General features: G+C 38.0%; 1 protein-coding gene across 1 annotated transcript in view; it reads right to left on the reverse strand.

The window, feature by feature from the left end:
• The window catches only part of DGKH (diacylglycerol kinase eta), a 167,025-nt gene that overhangs the window by 135,504 nt on the left and 7,957 nt on the right, over positions 1–23,564 (reverse strand). The window lies entirely within an intron of this gene.

Genomic DNA, 23,564 nt, shown 5'->3' on the forward strand with positions numbered 1-23,564 from the left:
GAACATGTTCTACTAACTTTATATCACCAGCACAGAATGAACCCTTAATAAATGGCAAAGAAAAAAAAGGGATTAATAGGCTTCATACCCTACTATAAAACATTGAGAGTGTCTATCAGGCAGATCCTGGTCTAAAATTGAGTTACTCTTACAGATATCAAAGGGGAGGATGAATATTACCACAACAACTAAAATATGTGAAAGAATTTCTCAAAACTATACCTATTTCCTTATTCATTCAACAAACACTTTTTAGGCAACTGCTATGTGACAGGCAGTGCTCTAGGCACCGGAGACAGAGCAGGAAACAAAATAGACAAATATCTCTGCCTCCATGGAGTTTACATTCTGGAGTTAGAAGATGAACAATAGAGAAAATAAATAAATGTACAATGTAGGTATCAGACAGTAATCTGTGCTAAGGGAAACAAGAGAGGGAAAGGAAATGGGAGCATGCCAGACTGGGTGGGGTTTGCAACTTTGCATGGCTTTGCCAGAGCAGGTCTCACTGAGAAGGAGACATCTGAGGGGAGAAGAGAATCTTAGATATTTTTTCCTTTGTTTAAAAACTCAATGGTAAAAAACATTATGTCCTATAAGAGGTTGATTATAAACAAAACTACAATAGACAATGCCTTGTCTAGGCTTTCATAATGAGATTTCACAATGTAGTAAATTTAGAAACTCTTTAAAACAGAACTAATGGGATGCCACTGTCTGATGACAATGGGCAGATCTATGTTTCTTTGCAAAGTAAACATTCTTTTTTCTTGATCATCACACAGTAAAGTTTGTTTTGGATGCTGATTTTATTTTAAACATCAAACTTGCTATGGTACATTATCTATATTCCTTTAATATTAATATAATAACTGACCACTATTAAGTACCAATTATGTTCTGGCCACTGTTCTAAATACTCCTATTATCTTATTTAAATGCTCACAACAACTCCATGAGGTAGGTACTATTATTTTCCCAATTGTAATGATGAGATTGCTTGAGAGAGATTAAGTCACTCTCCCAAAGTCACTCAGATAGTAAGTTGGACAACTGGGATTCAAGACCAGGCCGTTCTCAAAAAACAAAGTGTCCTTAATCACCACACTCTACTGCCTTAAAGGAGCAGTTATGTTATATAGCATTTCAGTATACCTGCTTATTAACTGTCCAAATATAAATGTAATAGGGAAAGAGACCTCATAATAAAATTTTTCTTGTAATTCAGATATTAAGTAATATGAACTTGCAGAAGCAAAATAATAGCCCCTACTTTTAAAGACCGCTTCAGGAATCTATTACATAAACACAGTGAGTAGTGATCCCAGAAGTGTCATTATGATATGGAAAAGGAAATAAAATGTAACTGATAAAAACAAAAGTAAACTGTATCCTTCTGTCTCTAAGAATATATCTAGTCTCAGAGTAGTTCCTTTTAAATTAAACCAACATAGGAGTGAGAAATGTATAATTGATTGCTAGATCAACTGTAGCAATAATTAATAATTAAACCCAAAGATTAAGAACTAATATAAAGTGTTGAGGTCAACACACACAATGATATCTATTTGTTATTTCAAGCCTTTATGATCTTTCTGGGACAAAAGCCATTTTTCTATGACATGAATAGATTATCTCAAAGTCAAATATGTGTTTGGTGTAGAGAAAAATGGGTCCTCTTAATGAAATGAGTAATTCTGTGTTCTACCTTCAAAATTCCTCTTTTGAGTGTGTTGAAAATTAAAACGCAAACTAGTTTCTCTTCTGACAGAACAAACTTTTTCAGTACACTATTCTGATTTGATGGGTTCTGAAGTGATGGGTTTCAACTCAAATACTGGCTTTGCTTTCATGGATAATAAAAAGTACTTTTAAAATCTCTGATAATTCTTTTCTCCTGAAGAACAAAAAATAAGGAGCTCAACAAAATTAAGTATTTGAATAAATGCTTTCTTGCAGAATCATTTTCTAAACTGGACTCCATAGCGCATTTCAGTTTTCCTTGAAAAACATAGACATTAGTGATATTTTTCCTTTCAAGTGGTTTAATATACAGTTGATTCTCTTTATTTGCAGTAATGTCCTATATAGTTGCCATGGAAACAACAAAAGACCCCAAATAGCCAAAGCAATCTTGAGAAAGAAGAACAAAACTGGAGGCATCATGCGCCCTGATTTCAAACTATATTACAAAGCTACAGTAATCAAAAGAGTATTTTATTGGCATAAAAACAGACACATAGATCAATGAAACAGAATAGAGAGCCCAGAAATAAACCCATGCATAAATGGTTAATTAATTTACAACAAAGTAGCCAAGAATATACAATGGGGAAAGGATAGTCTCTTCAATAAATGGTGTTGGGAAAACTGGACAGCCACATGCAAAAAAATAAAACTGGACCACTCTCTTACACCATACACAAAAATCAACTCAAAATGATTTAAGACTTGAATGTAAGACCTGAAACATAAAACTCCTAGAAGGAAACATAGGTGAAAGCTCCTTGACATCTATCTTGACAACGATCTCTTGGATCTGACACCAAAAGCAAAGACAACAGAAGCAAAAATAAACAAGTGAGACTACATCAAACTAAAAACCTTCTTTACAGTAAAAGAAACAATCAACAAAATGAAAAGACAACCTGCAGAATGAGAGAAAATATTTACAAATCATATGTCTAATAAGGAGTTAATATTCAAAATATATAAAGAATTCACACAATTCAATAGCAAAAAATAAAAATATGATTAAAAAATGGGCAGAAGATCTGAATAGACATTTTTCCAAAGAAGACATACAGATGACCAACGGGTACATGAAAATGCACTCAACATCATTAATCATTAGGAAAATGCAAATGAAAACCACAATAAGGTATCAGCTCACCTGTTAGAATGGCTATTATCAAAAAGACATGAAATAACAAGTGTTGGTGAGAAAGTGGAAAAAAGAGAACCCTTGTGCAATATTGGTGGGTATGTAAATTGGTGCATCCCCTACAGCAAATAGCATGGAGTTTCCTCAAAAAATTAAAAATAGAACTACCATATGATTCAGCAACTCCACTTCTGGGTATTTATCCAAAGAAAACAAAAACACTAACTCAAAAAGATATATGCACCCCCACGTCCATTGCAGCATTGCTTACAATAGCCAAGATTTGGAAACAACTTAAGTGCCCATCGATGCATGAATGGACAAAGAAGGTGTGATCACATCTTCTTTGTCCATTCATGCATCGATGGGCATACTGTTCAGCCATAAAAAAGAATGAAATCTTGCCATTTGTGACAACATACATGAACCTTGAGGGTATTATGCTAAGTAAAATAAGTCACACAAAGACAAATACTGTATGATCTGACTTATATGTGGAATCTAAACAACACAAGAACCAAAAACCAAAAAAAAAACCTCACAGATACAGAAGACAGATTGGTGGTTACCGAGGGCAGGGCAGGGGGCCAAATGGGTAAAGGGAGTCAAAAGGCACAAAAACTTTCAATTCTAAATAAATAAGTCATGAACATGATGTGATGTACAGCATGGTGACTATAGTTAATAATACTGTGTTTCATATTTGAAAGTTGCTAAGAGAGTCAATTTTAAAAGTCCTTATCATAACGAAAAAATATTTGTAATTCTGTAATTGTGACAGATGTTAACTACACTTATAGTGGTGACCATTTTGCATTCAAACAGTGACCATACATTCAAACAGTGAATCATGTGACACTTGAAACTAATATAATGTCAATTATAACTCAGTAAAAAATTGTTTTAAAAATATAAAACTGAATAGAACAGAAACAAAAGAAAGAAGAAAGAAAACACCTCAAAACTCAAAAAAAAAAGTTGCTGTGAACACTGAATTAGCAAATACTGAACCATAGCTCCAAGGGGAAATGCAGGATTAAGTTCCTATGAGACATTCCATCAACTGATCAATACATAACCTTGTTTTATGTGTTTCTTTTAAAACATATTGTTGGTCCATTAACACTGAACTTATGGCCAATAGCACTGTAACTCAAGCGTGAAGGAAGCTTAGCCAACTCACACATTTTTTTCCATCAAGTACACTGCAGCCTTCTTGCTTTTATAAACTAGAGACAGCATTTCAGCACTGTTTGGGGGCCATTTCAAACAGCGAGATCATCAAGAGACAACACAAAAATGTGAAAAATATCTCACTAAATAGATCACACAAAGGACACATGTTGACTGTACGGGAAGGCAGGTTTTCACCTGGTTCAGTCTCAACTGGGGCCACGCACGTGTAGCAACTCAAATTTTCCGCCACTCTATGCATGTCCGGGAACGACCAACAAAGCACCGCAAGTACCGACTTTGGAGTTACAAATAAATTTTAGCAAGTAGGTGAGTTAGCAAATACAGAACCCATGTGAATAATGAGGATCCATTATATAAAATGTTAAGTAAATGCATGTAGTATTGTTCATTATGTGAAAAATTATACTAAATGCTGTGCTGTGTTACACAATGATGTCAGCAAGTTGCACTGAAGGTTGCCGGATACCTGAAGGTATGACTTCTGACCTCACAGTGACGCGAAGGCAGCAATTCACTAATATTTGTCATTTGACATATGTTATCACTGACTTGGGCCATGTATTTTGTCTTATAATGTCAAATTGTTGATAAATTTTAATGGTTTCTGCATATGAAGCATTTCTAATTGACATGCTTATACTCTGTGTCAGGGGCTGAAAGAAGGGAATTTTTCACAAAAGGAGTACATTTTGTCAGACAAGTTCCTATTAGTGTTCTTTCAATACATTATAATTTGCTAAGTATTTTTTGTTCAAATAAGTTTTAGAAATGTTGCCAATAGCCAAGGCTTTCTATTATCAAAAATTTGAAGAGTTAATATTAAGTTTATTAAAAGAAACAAATTAAAAGCCTAGGTCAGTCTTAAGGTATGTTCAGCTTACAAGCCATATTTACAAATCTGGCAAATTTTAACCACCCTTTTTAAGGGCTATTGATTTTATTAGGTTATGCAGACTTCCAGATTCTAACATCTCAATAACATCTTTATAGTAATCTTATTTATAAGTATGGATCACACCTGTAGGGGTTTTTTGTTTGACTTTGCTTTTACAGAAATGATAAATTGCTGAATTATTATTCAATTATTCCTTTATACAGAAGAAGAAAAATTAATGCATGCTGCTAGGTGAATAATACCGTCCACCTGTGATTATTCCTACAGAAATGTTTAATTCACCTCTAGAAATATGAAGAATCATGCCACTTATTTATCAGACACATTTTATTAATGCACACTGAGTGGTATCTGAATTCCTTTGGTGTATGAGAATTCAAAAATTGTTTTGCATTTTTCTGTAATAAGATATATCCAAATTTAAAAACTAAAGTTATTTCTTATTACAAATGCAAACACATAACCTGTAAAAAGAATTTAAAAATAGAAATAAAGAGAAAAGAGTAAATATCCATAAATCTGTAATACAATGAGAAACCACTGTATCTCTGTTCTCTCCTTCCACGGGGCTACACATGGCTACACATGGTATTATAATCTCCTTTTTCTGTCCATTATATTGTGGGTATCTTCCATGTCAACATGATGTGAATTAATTTGTCTATCTGTTCATTTATGTACCTCCTGAACAATTTCTTTCTGCCAGGCACTGTGCACCTGAAGGAACAGTGATTTTTTGATATGGATATAGCATAACCATTTAAACAATGCTTTATTATTGGACATTTGTGTCATAAACATGAGAATCTTTTTTAAATTTTTATTGGAGTATAGTTGATTTACAATGTTGTATTAGTTCAAGTGTACAGCAAAGTGAATCAGTTATACGTATACATATATCCACTCTTTTTTAGATTCTTTTCCCATATAGGTCATTACAGAGTACTGAGTACAGTTCCCTGTGCTATACAGTAGTTCCTTACTAGTTATCTATTTTATATATAATACTGTGTATATGTCAATCCCAATCTCCCAATTTATCCTCTCCCACTTACCCCGGTAACCATAAGTTTGTTTTCTACATCTGTAACTCTATTTCTGTTTTGTAGATAAGTTCATTTGTACCCTTTTTTTAAGATTCCACATATAAGCGATATCATACGATATTTGTCTTTCTCTGTCTTAATTCACTTAGTATGATAATCTCTAGGTCCATCCATGTTGCTGCAAATGGCATTATTTCATTCTTTTTTTATGGCTGAGTAATATTCCATTGTATATATGTACCACCTCTTCTTTACCCATTCCTCTGTCAATGGACATTTAGGTTGCTTCTATGTCCTGGCTATTATAAACAGTGCTGCAGTGAACAATGGGGTGCACGTATCTTTTCGAATTATGGTTTCCTCCAGATATGTGCTCAGGAGTGGGATTGCTGGATCATATGGTAGCTCTATTTTTAGTTTTTTAAGGAAGCTCCATACTGTTTTCCATAGAGGCTGTACCAATTTACATTCCCACCAACAGGGTAGGAGGGTTCCCTTTTCAGAATGAGAATTTTTCTAGCTAAACACAGGAGTAATTTGGGAAATCATCTGCCTTGCAACTTGGTTCATGGTGAGTTTCAATATGTCAGGATTCAACAAGCTTTTACTTTCTGTTTTCTTCCTTAGTATCACATTTTAAAATTGTCTCCAACCCTGAGACTATGCAATTACTTACCTTTATGTATTCTAGTACTTTTATGATTTAATTATTATAAATTTGATCTTTAACCCATCTGGAAACTATGTAGTCCATAGCGTGAGGTAAGGATTGGGCTTCCAGTTTTTTTAATTGAATGGTGAGCTAGTTGCCACAAGAGGAATTACTGAGTAATCCATCTTTTACACCACTGACTTGAAATATTATCTGTATAGTAAAATATATTCTTATATATTTACGGGCAAGTTTCTGGACTTTTTATTCTGTTCCACTGATCTCCCACTTTATTCCCATATCAAACCACATTAATTTTTTTGTAGCTTTGTGCTAAGTTTAATTAATCTGATTGGTTAAGGCCCACTTCATTACTCTTCCTTTTCAATATGTAACTAGATATTATTGTATGACCTTTCAGATCATTTCAGCAAGCCAAAATCCCAATAGCAAATGTATTTGTAATTGTGTAAAATTTACAGATAAATTAGGTGAAACTTAGACCATTCATTTGAATTCTTTTTGTCCCTCAGCAAAGTTTCATAGTTTTCCTGATGTTTTCATAATTGTCTTGATGTTCTGCACATTTCTTGAGTGTTTCACTAAAAACTTCTTGTAATATTAGTATTTTAGTTTATAGTGGGCTGTTCCTGTGAAGGCTGCCTTATAATTTGTTTTAATTGTGGTAAAATACACATAATGTAACATTTACCATCTTAACCATGTTTAAGTGTACAGTTCAGTTGTGTTAAGTACATGCACATTGTTGTGCGACCATCACCACCATCCATCCACAGAACGATTTCATCTTGCAAAACTGAACCCCTGTACCCATTAAACACTAACTCCCCATTCCCCACTCCTTCCAGCCCCTGGAACCGACCATTCTATTTTTTGTTTCTCTGAGTTTGACTACTCTAGGGACTTCATGTAAGTAGAATTATACAGTATCTGTCCTTTTGTGGCTGGCTTATGTCACTTAGCATAATGTCTTCAAGGTTTATGCATGTTGTAGCAGTGTCAGAATTTCTCTCCTTTGTTAGGCTAATGTCCTATTGTATGTATAGACCACATTTTGTTTACCCATTCATCCATCTGTTTTTTTGGCTTCTATGAATAATGCTGCCATGAACATGGGTGTACACTGCTTTATAATTTAACTATTTTATATATAACATGCTCATAGTATACTATCGATGGTGAATTAAAGTGTACGTCAAGTCCCCAGGCTTTATCAGCCTGTAGATATACACGGAGTCACAATGATGACAGTGACCCATATTTTACTGGCTATTTCTCTTACTTGCTCACATAGGACCCCAGTCCTCTTCCTTTGCCCACATATTTCCCAAGGAATGTCTCACACATGCTCACACTTTGCTTTAAGAATAAAGCCAAGCACATGTGACTTGCTGTTCATTCCAGCCTCTCAGTTATACCACATATAATAAGACCCTTAAGGTACTGCTGCCGTATAGGGAATTTCTTCCTGTCGGCTCATCCTATCTACTCTCCTGCTCCATAACCAAGGAGAACGAAGAAGCTGATCCAACAAGCTAGAGTGCTTCTTCTTTAAGAGGAGGAGGGGAGGGCTACCGTGGTGGCGCAGCGGTTGAAAGTCCGCCTGCAGATGCAGGGGACACAGGTTCCTGCCCCGGTCCGGGAGGATCCCACATGCCGCGGAGCGGTTGGGCCCGTGAGCCATGGCCGCTGAGTCTGCGCTCCGCAACGGGAGAGGCCACAACAGTGAAAGGCCGGCGTACCGCCAAAAATAAAGAGGAGGAGGGGAAAGACCATGAATACTCAAATGGGAATAATTTAGAACTGTTATGACAGGTATGGGTGATGATAAGGCAGAAGTGGTACCAGGGGAAAGTTGAATCTCCTCCTTCAACATTCCTCCCTTTGCTGTGGAATCTTAACTAGATTATGATAAAATCTCTGTAAACTTCCCAACTTAACAAAAAGGTTTACAATCAAACAGCGCTGAGCTCTGGCATGCCAAAGGCAGAATAAGCCTGACATTTTTTTCACTATGACTGAAGATTTCACTAGCACCTCACTCACTTATATACTTGTAAGTACAGAGGCACCTTCTTGAAAAAGGGCCATTCACCTCAAGATGCTTGAATAACATAGCTAACATTTACTAGCATCTACTGTGTGCCAGGCATTGAGCTAAGGACTTGATCCTCACAAGAGCTTTAATACAAGGAAACCAAGGCTTAGAGAGGTCCTGTAAGTTAACCAATAAGAGCTGGAACTGGGACTCATGGGTTACTTCATGCATGTTAGGGTTTCATTTGCATGATTTAAAAAAATTCCAAACCAGATCTATTTGTTTCTTTGAGGAACTGTTTGTTGCATGTTCTACATAAAATATTCTCTGTACTTTACTGATGGAGGGACACAAGCTGTGAGTACATGATCTCACGATTTCCCCAGGAAAACCTATTAGTAATGCATCTGTAAAACATATTTAAAATAATTAAAACTGGACAGCTTCTTTTGGTAGTCTTTCTTTTATCTTCTTTCTTCTTCTTTTTTAATTTGAATGACTAAAGTTTAACTCTGCAGTGATTTTCCCTTCCACCCTTCCTTAGCTGCTGGGTCCCACCCTTACTTCCTAGGACCTGCTTCAAGCACTCGTTGGATACCTAACACAAATGCCAGGGCTTGTCATGATAATCTCTCCTCCAGTATCCACCCTCAATTTCCCCATCCCCTCTTGCTTTGCCATATTTACAGAGACAAACCTTAACCCTGGTTTAATCCAATTCTCCACTTATTCCGTGCTTATACCCTTGCAGCCAAACATGGTCCCATAACAGGCTGGCAGTGCTTACCTTAAACTCACGGCCCCTCACTTCAGGTGTGCCCTAAATGCCACGTGATTCTCACACCATATTTCTCTACTCCATTCACTTTCCCACTCTCCCCATTCAAGTATTTCATACCTTTTCCTCTCTCTTCAGATCGCTAATATCTTCTCAGCTGAGGACCCAGCTTCTTATTCCACTAAGAAAACTGAAGGAATCAGAAAAGAACTTCCAGAAACGCTTACCACTGCATCTACCCAATACTATGGATAAACTGCCCTGCTCCCAGCAAAGGAGCTCCCAGCTACTCACAAGATCCCATCTTGCCACATGTATTTAAGAACATTGCTCCAGGAATTTTCCTCTCTTTCCTGCATCATCTAATCTTCCCTCTCAACTGGATTATTCTCCTCAGACCACCAATATTCCCTTCTTTCTCCTAAAAAAAAGAATCATTTCACTATTTTAAAGAAGCCCTCACTTGAGCCCTAGGTCTCTCTCTACCTGTGGCTCCATGTCTCTCCTACTTCTAAAGAGTTTGTTTTAGAGGCTGCTTTTATTTTAAAGATCAAACTTGCAACTGTATTCCTTTAATAGTACTATAATAACTAGCACCTATTAAATGTTAATTATGTACCAGCCACCAGGCTAAATATGTATATTGTCTCATGAAAATCATCACAACATGTCTGTCGTCCCCCTGACCTCTCTTGGGGTCTTCCCTGCTACTTACTCCCCCCGCCGTCACTTCGCTCCAAGCCACCCTCAGCCTCCTAACATTTTTGGACTGTCTCAGGTATGTTTCCACCTCAGGGCCTTCGCATTTGCTTTTCCCTCTGCTTGTTCTGCTCTTCCTCCAGATATCCTCCTGGCTCGCTCTCTCAAAAAAAAAAAAAAAATCAGTCCAGATACATTGTGCAAACATAACAATTGTCAAAGTGTCCCCAAGACCTTTCCAGGGGTCCATGAGGTCAACACTCTTCTCATAATTTTCCTAAAACGTATACATGTTTTTAATATTCTGCACTGCACTCATAAAACACTGCAAATATAGTTTTTAAAAACCACTCAATCCCCTCTTGTCAATAGCACCTGAATAAATAAATAACAACTTCAGATAACCTGAGATGCTACAATAATTTGAAAGTATTTCCAAGGAGTATTGTCTGAAGTACATGCCATTTATTCAATCTTCAAAAATATTTTGAACAGGAGTATTGTCTGAAGTACATGCCATTTATTCAATCTTCAAAAATATTTTGGATTTTATGGCTGGATTTAGCCATAACTAAAACTGCCTTACTTAAATCCCCTCCAGAACTGCTGCCATGAAGTTGCCGTTTAGATCGTGTCCGGACCTTACAAGGGGAGACACTGTAAGGACACCTCTAGCATTTGTGTTATGACGTAGGGGAGTGTCTACCTCACCCCTTAGTAACCCACCCCGTGAAGACTGGCAGAACACAACACATTCTTTGGGATCTAGAAAAACGGTTTTTCCTGCTAAAATCTAGAGGGCTTTTTCACCACTGACAATAACATTTTGTAAGTGATCCTGTCGCTCTGGCTGCCATGAAGCTTGGGGCCAAATTTACAGCTTATCTTTATTCTATTTATAAAATGCAATTATATATATATCATATTATATATAAATATACAACATATCTTTATATATTATATATAATATAATATATATAGTATATATATATAATATAATATAATATAATATATTATATATTATAGTGTTATAAAATTATATGTTGTGTTGTACATATTATGTATTGTGTATAATATATAAAACATTACTATATTATACATTGTATATTATTATATTATATTTTATAAAGAGAAAGAGAGAGCAGAGTCTCTGCTCTATAGACTAACCCACTAAGCTTCCTTCTGGTCCTACACTCCTAGCTACCTTTTACCTAAGCTTGATACACAGAATTGAATGTAAACCACTTCAGATATTTTCAGAGATGTAGGGAAATGATGGTATAAAATAAATTAGGCAGAGAAACAGGAAAGAGGAGGCATTCCAGGTAGATGGAATAACTCATGCAAAGACTTGGAGGTGTGACAGCACCTGCCTGACTCTGGGAACAGAGAGGGGTTTGGCGTGACTGCCCACAGGACAACAGTGGCCAGGACTGGAGACTACAGTAGTGACTCTGCCTGGTATGCTCTGACACCAGATATCTGCATGGCTCATGTCACTTCATTCAGATCCCTGTTCAAATATTACCTCATCGATCAGCTCGGTGCTTTGTGACCACCTAGAGGGGTGGGGTAGGGAGGGTGGGAGGGAGGGAGACGCAAGAGGGAAGAGATATGGGAACATATGTATATGTATACCTGATTCACTTTGTTATAAAGCAGAAACTAACACACCATTGTAAAGCAATTATACTCCAATAAAGATGTTAAAAATATATATATATATATTACCTCATCAAAGACAGTCTTTCCTGGACCAATTCACTCAAAATACTTTACACACACTCATCTGTACACACACCGCTCCATCACTCCCTCTCCCTTTATCCTGTTTTATTTTCCTTAATTATGCTTATGAACATCTGATATATATTTCCTTACATGTTTATTAATTTCTCCCTCAATAGACTACAAGCTCTAGTAAGCAGGCTTTTTTATGTGATTTTGCCATTCCAGCAACTACAACAGTACTCAATAAATAATGATTAAATGAATAGAAAGGTAGTTTAGCATTAAACTGAGAAAGAACTAGGAAGCAATGTTAAGAAATTTAGACTTTATCCCACCAGTAATGGGTAATGACTAAGAGTTGATACAAAATGTATTACGATCATACTTCTCTTTTATAAAGATAGCTCTGGCAGAGGAGTAGCAGAGAAGGGACCAGAGAGGAAATCCATGACCAAAATCCAAATGCTAAATTATAAAGGTTAAGTGAAGGTTGGGGAAACAGCAATAGAAATGGGAAGGAAGGAATGAACTCACCACAGATACAAGCAGTAGAGAAAGGGACGGTACTATATATCATAATAGTTAAATCAGGCATCCAGCAGGTCGCCTGATGGCTGGGTGACCTTGGGCAAGTGATTTCTCTAAACCTTGGTTTCCTTGTTTCTAAAATGGGGATAATATTTGTACCTACCTACTTAGTTTTATTATGAGGATTAAAGGAGATAATCTATGAAAATACACAATTGACCAAACTTGGTGACTGCTAACTGAGCTCCACGAGGCAAGGGACTGTATCTGCTTTATACACCACTGTTTCCCCAGGCCCTGGCACTCGGTCTAGCCATCGTAGGCATTGAATGCATATTTGCTAAAAGCAAATGAATTAATGAATATTATCAGCAAGACAAAAAATCAGAGTTAACTACAAGGCAAATCCTTCCTAGAAAAATAATGGAGCAAAATGTGGCCAGGGAGGCGGGGAGCTTGTGTATTTAAATCTGTTTGTGAAAATATTGAGGCTGAGACGGTTACAGGACCCACCATAGGAAATGTCTAGTAGGCAAAGGGTCCAGATCTCAGGAGAGAGCACAGGCTGGAGAAAGATGGGTGCAGCTGGTAGTCAAAGCCTAACCTAATGGATCAGATCAACCAAGGAAAAGCAAGGAGAGTGAGAATCCTAGGAAACACACACATTCAGCATTAGCAAAAGGAATCAAGGACAGAGGCTGAGAGGGAATAAAAGCTAATGAGAAAGATAAGAGGGATTAAACCTTGAAAGCAAAAGGGGGAAGGCGTGGGCTTCCCTGGTGGCGCAGTGGTTGAGAGTCCGCCTGCCGATGCAGGGGACACGGGTTCGTGCCCCGGTCCGGGAGGATCCCACATGCCGCGGAGCGGCTGGGCCCGTGAGCCGTGGCCGTTGAGCACGCGCGTCCGGAGCCTGTGCTCCGCAACGGGAGAAGCCACAACAGTGAGAGGCCCGCGTAGCGCAAAAAAAAAAAAAAAAAAAAAGAGGGGAAGGCGTGAGAAAAAAAAAAAGGTCAACAGTGTCAAAACTGCAAGGAACACAGCTGAGTGAAAACTAAAATGAGACCACTGGATGTTAGCAATTAGATCATTAGTGACCTTTGCAAAAGAGGTTTTCATGAAGTGTCTGGGGCAAAAGCCAGATTGTGGGGGCTGAGGAAGGGGAGAAAGGGAAGGTGTAAAGATCAGTCCAGGATAAAAGCAGACGTGGCCATGGATGCACCTAAAAGCCTACCTGGCCAATTATCTCCACTACCACCTCCAAGTGGTCGTTTGTTCTTAATGAAGTATTTTTTCCTAAGACATTTGTAGCATATCTTACTCTAGAAACAAGGTTGGACCTCATGAAAGTCATCGAGGGAGCACATCTTCACTGCTCTGGCAGTATGGGTTTTCGTATGTCCAAAGGGCCCTGCACGGTAGCAAAGACAGTTTTCCAAATTACAAAATAACGGTCTGTAAAAATATATAGTTTTGGGCTTCCCTGGTGGCGCAGTGGTTGAGAATCTGCCTGCTAAGGCAGGGGACACGGGTTCGAGCCCTGGTCTGGGAGGATCCCACATGCCACGGAGCGACTAAGCCCGTGCGCCACAACTACTGAGCCTGCACATCTGGAGCCCGTGCTCCGCAACAAGAGAGGTCGCGATAGTGAGAGGCCCGCGCACCGCACCGCGATGAAGAGTGGCCCCCGCTTGCCACAACTAGAGAAAGCCCTCGCACAGAAACGAAGACGCGACACAGCAAAAATTAATAAATTAATTATATATATAGTTTTATCAAGTCCATTAAATAGTCAACAAAGGACAGCGGTCTGTGTAGCCTACTGATTACAGTATTTAGAAGGCACGTGTATCAGGAACAACTGCATTATCAGGATTTTATACCAGTTTTGGAAAAGAATTATAATCATCAGGGATACAAAAGCATACTGTGTATTTCCTTAATCCTCATCCCTACCCTTTGAGGTCAGAATCACTATCCCTATTTTGCAAATGAGCAATCTGAAGTTCAGAGAAATGAAGTGTCTTGGTTAAGAGTATGCTAACTGTTGTAGCAAACAATACCCAAATCTCTGGGGCTTAACACAGTAAAGGTCCATTTCCCTTTTGTGTCACGATCCAATTTGGCCAATGAGGCTTGGGGGCAGGATCACAGAGGCTCTGCTCTATGAGTCAGGGATCCAAGCTCCTTCCACTGGATAATCGACATCCGTCTGGCACGTGAGAGAAGGGACAAAGCATGGAGAGTCCCACAAATGGCTTCAGAAGCCAAGTGACAAACATCCTGCCCACGCATATTCCAGCGGCCCAAACTCAGTTTACACAGCCCCACCTATCTGCACGCGAGAACTGAAGTCTAAAAGCGGGCCAGGAAGGACAGGGGGAACCCAGATATTGAGGGGCACAGCATTCTCTGCCACGTTAAGTAACATGGTGAAGGTCACCTAATTGCACATGGAATAGCTGAGAAGCAAACCCGACACTACCTAACTGCCCCAAGGGACCCTGCTGTCCAATGGAGTTTCTCCTTGCATTGCACTGAACCCACTCCTAATTTTAGCATTTCTCCAAAGGACAACAACAACAGATGGTTATAGTTCGTGTTTGTATTTTTTTAATCTGTCTTTTATTGCCTGTCCTGCAATTCCCCTCTACAAATCAGTGGTTTTAGTCTTCTGAGGGGCATACACGTGGACACAAAATTTGGGGAGCCCTCTGAAGCCCATCCAGACTATGGAATGCATGAACCCCAAGCAAGGAACTCTACACGACCTTACTGTTAACCTACTTCTAGCTTTCCACCTGCTTCCCCTCCACTCCCATCCCCCCACCCCACTTCAGCCCCACGGACCGCCTCCTTGTTGTAGCTTGTTTCTTGATCTTTGCAGCCTCTGTTCCTTCTGCCTGACTTCTTTCCCCCCCCACCCCTGCCAGAGGTCTGCGTAGCTCATTTCCTCAAGGTCATTCCTCAGATGTCACCTTCTCAGGAAGACCTTCCCCTTCCTACCCCATCCCCGCTCCCATTCATGCTTTTTTTCTCTATAGCACTTCTCACCTTCTAATATACTATGCACTTTACATATTTATAAGTTATAAATTCTCCCTGCATTAAAATGTGAGCCCCATGAGGGCAGGGGTTTTCATCTATTTTGGTTTTGTTTACTGCTCTATCCCCGGCACCTATGACAGTACATGGACACCATAAATACCTTTTTGAATGAATTGAGGGGCAACAAAGGAGTAGAAAAGACAAGGGGCACACAGGTAGATGCGTGATGTTGAAAATGTTCTCGTTCCAAAGCTGGTTCACAGGTGTTCATTTTACCACTATGCTTCACAAACCACGGAGATAGTATATATTCATATATACATATAATATTATAACATAATTTTAAAGCACTATATGAGTTTGTACAAATAATCCCACTCAAAACAGTGTGCCTGCTCAGGTATACACCCTGGAACCCTTTCTTAATCTAAATAAAAGAGTCAGGGCTTCCCTGGTGGCGCAGTGGTTGAGAGTCCGCCTGCCGATGCAGGGGACGCGGGTTCGTGCCCCAGTCCGGGAAGATCCCACATGCCGCGGAGCGGCTGGGCCCGTGAGCCATGGCCTCTGAGCCTGCGCGTCCGGAGCCTGTGCTCCGCAACGGGAGAGGTCACAACAGTGAGAGACCCGCGTACCGCAAAAAAAAAAAAAAAAAAGAGTCAGATGGAGAAAATCGGGCCCTCAAAATGTCATTTTCATTCCTTAGCCTTTTATTTAAAAATAAATTTTACTCATATTTTTTCCTCAACTATGCCTTAATAGGCCAATGGAAAAGTACTTTATATAATTCTTTTTAGCGCTATACCATGACCTTTTAAAAATAGCATCTTACCTTATAAAAGTGAAAATAACAGTTTTCTTTGAAAATCTATTTGAAGTGTTAGATACCTATAAGCATTTCTTCTAAATTAGTCCTTCTAAAGACATTTTCAAAGCGATTCCATGATTTGCCCAACAGTAATTAAAATTAATATAAATTTCAGCTGAAATTTTTTATTCCACAATTCACTTTTCAAACATACCCTCTTTAACATCTCACTAAAAACAGAGGTTTCGATTGCAAAAAGGCATTAGGATACCTAAAACATTGGTCACAGATACGTTCACAGATTAAACAAACGAATAAAGGGCTGGGCAGGAAGGAGGAGGGAAGGGAAGGGGGAGGAGAGGGGAATTTAGGGGAGAGGAGAAGAGACAGGAGAGGTAAGGAGACACCCGCATACATCCATACTTGTACACTGTAGATGTCAAGTTTCAAAACCCAAGAAGCTTACAGGACTTAAAAGAAGACGTTTGGAAGCCATCCACTGTTTCGAAGTCCTGCTTTTGAGTTCCAACCCTGCCATTTACTCGGCAGATGTTCAAACTTGGTCTCAGTTTTATCAGTTGTAAAATTCATATGGTTTTAAGCAACTGTTCAATGAGATCATGTATATAAAACTGCTCTGTAAACAATAAAATGCTAAGGAGAAAGGTATCTTCAAATTTCTGACATAAATGCCCCAAGCTTTATTAAAAAAAGCTTTATTATATTAAATTATAATCTGATGGTTTGAGAAAGTCCTGGTATTCAAACCGCACAGTGAGAAGGTTAGAGATTCCAGCTCCACACATGATAAAGTTAATCATATTTCCTTGGTGTAAAACAAAAGGCTTAGATAACTAATAATGACCTACTGCATAGCACAGGGAACTGTACTCAGTACTCTGTAATGACCTATATGGGAAAAGAATCTAAAAAAGAGTGGATATATGTAAACGTATAACTGATTTACTTTGCTGTACAGCAGAAACTAACACAACATTGTAAATCAACTATACTCCAATAAAAATTAAAAACGAAAACAAGAGGCTAACAAGTCTTCCCAATATCCTTCTAACAAAAAGCGGGGGGAGAGGGGGAGGCAGGGAGGGGAATTATTGCCATATATATTCATTTGAAAAAAATAAGTGACAATCTAAAGTAGAAACAATGTACATTGAATCTTAAATTAAGGCCATTATCAACAATGGTTATTGACCATCTTAAGCCACTTAACCAAATCAAAAATACAAATGTGTTTCAAATAATTAAATATTCACAGAAAAAAATACTCCATACCCAACAAAATCAAACTAATTTGCCAAGGGAAAATGTAATGGGCATGGACATATAACGAACATGTTATGGTCTTTTTCAAAGGTCTATTTTTAGACATGAAACAAACTCTCTTTAATTAAAACCTTTGCTGTATACGTATTTCCTGAGCAAGTAAAACCTAACAAATCCAATATGAGTGAAACACTGTACCCTGGAAACAGTACGGAGCCCCGAGTCATTTACAACAGTAGTTTCATATAACCTTCCATCACTCTCACCACAATAGCAAACATGCAACCTTAAACTAACTGGAAGCTTTCTAAATTTAGATACCTTCAAATAATGCATCTTAAGTTATATGTAAAGGTTTAGTAAATTAGCTATTACTTCTCTTATCTTTAATAATGGGATATCATGTTTAACTTGTAATCAAAATGGAAAGAAAGCTGTTATACCATATATTAGTGTACCAAGACTCAGAGTTTCCAGTCTATATTTAGTTCACATTAAAATGGAAGCAAAGACGCAAACCAAGCTAAAAATAAAATGTTCTACAAAGATGAGGGTTTTAAATGGATTGAAATCTAGCTATTTTTGGTCCCCTAAACGCTGATTGCATTTCACAGCACCTTAACTTTGTAGTGCTTTGCAAACCGTTTTCCATCACCTAGGATAGGGATCAAAAAACTACAGCCCACAAGACAAATCCATGGGCCATATATACTTCTGGCGCCTGATAGTATACAGCCCACAAGTTAAGAAGGTTTTTACATGTGTCAATGGCTTTTTTAAAAACAGAATATTTTTTAACACATAAAAATATTATGAACTCAAATGTTAACATCCTTTAACAAAGTTTTACTGGAACAAATGTAGTCACATTTTACCACAGATAGACATATACCACACATTTACCACATTTCAGCTTCCTATAGGTATTTAAGTATTATCTATAGCTGCTTTTATACTACAACAGTAGAGCTGAGTAATTCCAACACAGACTGCGGCCCACAAAGCTTAAAATATTTACTACCTGGCCCTTTATAGAAAAAGTTAGCTGATTTTTGCCTAGATGAATGTTAATTATTCTAATTCAAGGTATCTTCCTGCTCATCACCTATCAAAATGTAAAAACTCTTACTTGCCTTTCACATCATGTTGAGTTTCTGAACAATAAACCTGTTAATATTACTTTATTTCTTAACAATCTTCTGGCCTTGTTTCTGTTTCCCGTCCTATTTGGATCATTACCCAATCCAATGTTTCCACGCAGAACTGTGGCTAAAAGTCTTAAATAGTATTTTTGAATCTATTCTGTTTCTGTTTTAAATACTGGATATGAATCAGCATGACCCACTAATGGGCTGCCACCTACAACCTGAAAAACACTGAGCAAGTCTTCCCTAATCTACTCTATCGAAGGTTTATGGTGAAAAATAATGTTTTAATCGCACAAATTGTATCTCATAAAGCAGTGAAAAATACAAATCAATATTTCCATATTGATTATACCTTACCATAAAGATATAAGAGTTTATTTATACATCCTTTGTGTTAAAGTAAAACCAAGGTACCAACTGAAGAATGTGGTGGTTATCCTTTTAATGGGCTGAAAGAGAGGTCCTAATCCAGATACAATGTTGCAAAGTTATGAATATCTTTCCAGTGTTTAGGTATGTTTTACCTAAATTTAGAGACCCATTTATGGACATTAAAATTAACTGTAAGAAGACATAAATGTCAAAAAAATAAATGCGTGCATAATAAACCAAATTAGGAAATATTTTTTGACACATGAAGCTTCAAGACCTTAACCAAGATGAGTCAGTGTGAAAAAAGTCATTGAGATGGCCCCCACTTGTTTATACTGTTTGGCTTATGACGGTTGAACAATCCTCGTCTATAAGCCTGACCAATGTTCCTCCAGCCACTTGCTGCAAAATGAAAGACTACAGTATTCATGGGCCAACAAAAAGCAAACCGACTGTCCTTCACACTCATGTTCAAAACCAAGCTGGTCTGAGGTTGTATCGGTGCTGTTTCAGAACGTCTCACTCCCAGCAGCACCTGTGAAATTCTCTACAATAGTAAATCTGAATGCAAAATCAAGCTTCTCCTTGAAACAAGACTAAGAATTTAGGGATAACAGCCAAGGGTAAAGAGAGAGGAAGAGATTTGATGAGTTACAGCTCCCTTTGGCTTCCCCACATCAGCACTATTTAAACTTTTGTATAGAAGTGATTTTTTTTTCCTTTGGGGAAATCGAAGCACCCATAAAATTATCTAGCATTTAGCACCTGGGTAGCTAGATGAGACTACCTGAAATTCCATTTAGCTAATACAGAGAAAGGAAAAAAGTGAAAAACAGAGAAAGAGAAAAATAGTAGAGATGACAGCAATGCAAAGAAACAGGAGGAAAAAATGGGAAATGAAAACGGGAACAAATAGCATACAATATGAGGATGTGACAAGGGTACTAAAATGTACATGAGCATTTTATTAAACCACACTAATTTAAAAGGCATGCCAGTCTTATTTATTCTTATTTAAAAAGTACATCGTGGGCTTCCCTGGTGGCGCAGCGGTTGAGAGTCCGCCTGCCGATGCAGGGGACACGGGTTCGTGCTCCTGTCCGGGAAGATCCCACATGCCGCGGAGCGGCTGGGCCCGTGAGCCATGGCCGCTGAGCCTGCGCGTCCGGAGCCTGCGCTCCGGCAGCGGGAGAGGCCACAACGGTGAGAGGCCTGCGTACCGCAAAAAAAAAAAAAAAAAGTACATCGTATCCACTGCAAAAAAGCTGAGATTAGTGTTGTCTTAAAATAGCCCATATTTCCTTTCATAGAGAGCTGGTTAATTAAATGATGACATAACATGCAGGTTAAACCGTATGACATTTCCCATGTTGGACCATTTTTAACAGCTTTATGGAGGTATAACAGACAAGTAAGATTGTATATACTTAAAGTACACAATGTGATGATTTGATAGACATATACATTGTGGAATGATTACCACAATTATGTTAATATATCTATCACCTCACAGCTAAGAGTGTGTGTGTGTGTGTGTGTGTGTGTGTGGTGGGAATACTTTGCTATTCTCTCAGCAAATCTCAAGTACACAATACACAAGTTAGTATTATTAACTACAGTCACTATGCTGTACATTAAATCCCCAGAACATATTCATCTTATAATTGAAAGTGTGTACTTCTCCCCATTTTCCCCACCTCCCGGCCCTACTCTCTCTACCATTTTGACCTACTGACAGAGCAACTTCACTTAGCTCAACCTAATATAATGGAATACTTTGCCATCATTACAAAGAATGAGGTAGTCATAGTCAAGCATTAGAGAAATGATCTCCATGTTTCAAACAAACGAGATGCAGAATGTGTAGAGAATGTTCTCATTAGTATTTTTTAAATACTACACATTTATACACACACACACACATATATGTATCCTGGTATGTGCATAGAGATTTTCTGGAAACACACCAAGAAAATGTCAACAATTGCCTCTGAGACAGAGACTATGTGGTCTAACGTGGGAGGAAGATTACTTTTCACTGGATACTCTACCATCACCAATATCCTCTCACACTGTCTGAACGTCTTACTGTATGTACTCGTTACTTTTTCAATTAAGAAAAGTCTGGATACCTTCCAAATGCCACAATTAACTTAAAGTTCTTCACTAACACTCAAATTATTTAAAACATTAACCAGCATTCACAAAAAGGAACACTTCACTTCACTTCACTTCACTTCAAATAAGGTAATTACTTAAGTTAGTGGCTGTTTTTCACTCCAGACCTAAACTAGACACCAAACAGTTTTATGATCCTAAGGATCTTAAAGGACACTAAAATAAGTACTGCATTTTAACAATAATACCCATATATATGAAGCATTATATGTATGTATGTAATATATACACACAGTCATTCATTTAAGAAATACTTACGACCTCTATGCACAACTCACTCTGCTGTAGGCCCTTTGTATGTCTGTATATAAGTGCTTTCCAAAGAGAGAGCATATATGTGCAGACATATGTAAGCACATGGATATGTACGTGTAAATACGTGTGCGTGTGCCACAAACACCACCCCAGGCTGCTACATAACCAGGGCAGAAGATACCATTAGTAATCACAACTTGTGACACCTAGTGGTCCCTTGGTTTATCTTCGGGATATACAAGCTTCTGCTGTCTTAAATATGACTAAGCCTTGGGCTAATCTCAGGGCCTCCTTCTCCTCCAGTCTCCTCCATCTTACACACCTGTGGAAGGGATCAAGAGTGTCTGTCCTTTTCTAAAGATCTTTTCCCTTAACTCTCATCTGGATCATAACTGAAGACTGGAAACCAACAGTTAAATTTAGCAGTTCTATGAATTCTGTCCACTGTCCTGCCCTCAACCCTGAGAATCAGTACCTGTGGTTAAGAGATGTAACTGATGAAATCTGTAGCAGAGATGAACAGTCTGGATTGGGGGGTTGGGACAGGCAGGGAGGACAAGGCCCACCAGTTTCAGCCAGTTTAGGCCCTGATTTCATGTGTCCATATATGATAATGTTGATGAACTTGTATGCACTTGTATAAGCTAGTATAAAAGACAAAACTTCTGAAATTCAATAAATACATCTTAGAAATTTAAGGAACGTTTCATTTAATGATCACTAATTATCCCTAATCATGGCAAAACATTATGTGCTAAATATTTTTGTGAGAAAGTTAAATGGAAAACCAAGAATAAACGTGCTTTCTGAATTTACTCTTAGTCTCGATATAGATGCTTTACCCCAAACCATAGATAATATCAAATTTAAAGAGTATAGTCGTAGCTATCATCATGAGTTCAAGAACCCTTCAAATTTTAGTGGTACTCCCAACAAATTTGTTGTTTGACTTTACTCAATTCAAATTAGAGTTATCTCTAAATTTTCTTCCAAACAGTATAAATTTACTGGTCAATCTTGATGTAAGTATACATGGAATTTTTACCATTTCAGTTGAATGTATAAAAATACCATTTTTTTAAAACCTGCATTTTGCCCATTATTAACACAGTTTTGGGAACTTTTTTTTTTTTACTAAGATTTCAAATGTTAAAGGTACTCTCTGTTAGGAAAGTCCCTATTTTGTTTAGCCTTAATCTTCTAAAAATACATTAAACTCCATATCCTTAATTTATCAAAATTATATTAAATTAAAAATGTCACCGTTAAAAGGAGGTTACAAGATGTGCACTTAAAAATGAAGCATCTTTGGGATTCCCTGGTGGCGCAGTGGTTGAGAATCTGCCTGCCTATGCAGGAGACACGGGTTCGTGCCCCGGTCTGGGAAGATCCCACATGCCGCAGAGCGGCTAGGCCCGCGAGCCATGGCCGCTGAGCCTGTGCGTCCGGAGCCTGCGCTCCGCAGTGGGAGAGGCCACAACAGCGAGAGGCCCGTGTACCAAAAAAAAAAAAGAAGCATCTTTGACTCTTCCCTAAGTGCAGCTTGTTAGCAGTTGTGTGTGTGCTTACACATATTTATTTTAGAAAATAAGGAGGCAGGTGCAAACATGAATCCACAGACATATAATAAAAGTTCTATTTTCATATATGGGTCCATTAACCTTAGAAAACAAATTCTCATAAAAATAGGTATAGAATGAATTAACTTCTGCAAATTTATTCTTAAAGAGCACACATATCCAATGATTTTATTGGTTCCCTTTTCAAATTCCTCGTTAAAGTCCCCCCGTGATAACTGACTCTCCGCGTGATGATTTCTACAGTATGATGAAAATTAGAGTGTATAAATAATCCTTCAGTCAGTCGTAAGCATTTGCTATATATACATATAAAATCAAATTAAAACTCTCAACTTTGAGCCCTCACAGGTCAACAGTACCTGCTACATAAAGAGTAGCACAGCATGCTAATCTCCACGTGACACAAAGCAGTTACTTTTCATTATTAA

The sequence above is a fragment of the Lagenorhynchus albirostris genome, chromosome 18 (genome assembly GCF_949774975.1).
Source record: "Lagenorhynchus albirostris chromosome 18, mLagAlb1.1, whole genome shotgun sequence".
Classification (NCBI taxonomy): domain Eukaryota; kingdom Metazoa; phylum Chordata; class Mammalia; order Artiodactyla; family Delphinidae; genus Lagenorhynchus; species Lagenorhynchus albirostris.